The sequence below is a fragment of the Helianthus annuus genome, chromosome 1, assembly GCF_002127325.2.
Source record: "Helianthus annuus cultivar XRQ/B chromosome 1, HanXRQr2.0-SUNRISE, whole genome shotgun sequence".
In the NCBI taxonomy this organism is placed as follows: domain Eukaryota; kingdom Viridiplantae; phylum Streptophyta; class Magnoliopsida; order Asterales; family Asteraceae; genus Helianthus; species Helianthus annuus.
This window is the reverse complement of record NC_035433.2, coordinates 117,757,194-117,758,642: the sequence shown is the minus strand read 5'-3', so window position 1 is coordinate 117,758,642 and position 1,449 is coordinate 117,757,194. Positions and strand designations below refer to the sequence as shown.

General features: G+C 30.2%; 1 non-coding gene across 1 annotated transcript; it reads right to left on the bottom strand.

Annotated features, from left to right (window-relative positions):
* Window positions 1–758: 758 nt before the first annotated feature.
* Window positions 759–841, bottom strand: TRNAL-UAA. The gene has a single exon. It is a non-coding gene; the product is annotated as a tRNA-Leu (tRNA).
* Between the last annotated feature and the right edge of the window lie 608 nt (window positions 842–1,449).

Sequence of the window (1,449 nt, the reverse complement as noted above, 5' to 3'; positions counted from 1 at the left end):
TTAAATATTAAGTTTTAACTGGTTGAAACAAAAATCAAATCAATTGAAACCTTCTAAAACCAAACCGAATTACGTATATAATCCAAATTTCAAACCAAATAACCATGTTCTGTCTTGAGTGATTTTTATTTAGCCCAATATGCCAAATTGTATGTTTGGCATGTTACACTTTTAATCCAATACCATATTTTCAGTTAGGTTTGTATGTTTTTGTTTTAAAATGTTGGTTTGAGCCTATGTTAAAGAACTATTTTGTTATAGATTGTTGGTTTTGTTGCCCCAAAACATAAACATGCACTGAATTTCTTTTTCTAATGACTTCGGTTTTGAACTACCTGAATTCAGTTCAGAACGTTTTTCTTTCAACTTATTTTTTTTTTCAACCCGATAACTCAATTGTCAATTTAGCTAGACTGTTTTGTTTGAAAATCATGTTTTAGGACTAATATGGGCTTGGTTGATCTTTTACCCGTTGTCTGTCGCCATAATAGCCCGCACTTGTTAAAAAAAATACAACCATAAGCCTATGTTATTATATATTTTTAATATAACTTATTTCATCTCAAACTATTTTGGTAAGAATCTGTTATCCAATCGTGTTGTCGTGCTTAATAGTTCTTACTAAAAAGGAAAAACTAAAATTAAAATATAATTTTTTTATGCAAGAAATATCTTAAAAGAAAAATAAACACTAAAAAAAGGTATTATAAAAGAAAAAAAAAATCAAAACAATAGAATTACTTAAAAATGAATTTGGATGGTGGCTGTGGGGTTCGAACCCACGCGCACTTATATGCAGAAGATCTTAAGTCTTCCCCCTTAACCACTCGGGCAAACCACCTTTTGTTTGCTATGTTTTATTTTATTGTAAATGTATTCGAATGCTTCTCTTTGAAACTTTTTCCTCTTTTCAGCATTTGGCAATTATTACAATTCGCAGGAGTTTTAAGTGATTCTCGATCGATCGAGGGTTTATTTGAAGATCTCTTTGAGTTGAACAAGTATACGGCGATTGAAAGCCTGAATATTTGTGATAGTCTTATCAAATCTTTAGTTTATGCTTATTATTTATCAGTTTATGAAATCATCTTGTTTCATATTTTTTTTTGTTATATACATAATGCATTTACTCTTACAAAGGTTTTTGATATGAACTTGAGTTTGATGCAATATTAGGCTAAGGTTCAAATACATAGTCTTCTGAAAATAGGAAGTCGTAGGAATAATATTAAATGGACTCGATTGAACTCATTCAAGCGGTAATGGAACCGTCTCGTCGATCAAACTCTACGATATAAGACTTTATATTTTCGCTTTTGGATTTTTTAGCATGTGGATTTTAGAATCTTTTGTTCAGATCGTTGTGTTTTTTATTTGTCATTGTGTCTTTTGTTTGTTTGCGTCATTGTGTCTTTTTTCCTTGACATTGTATTATACTTCTCGGCATTG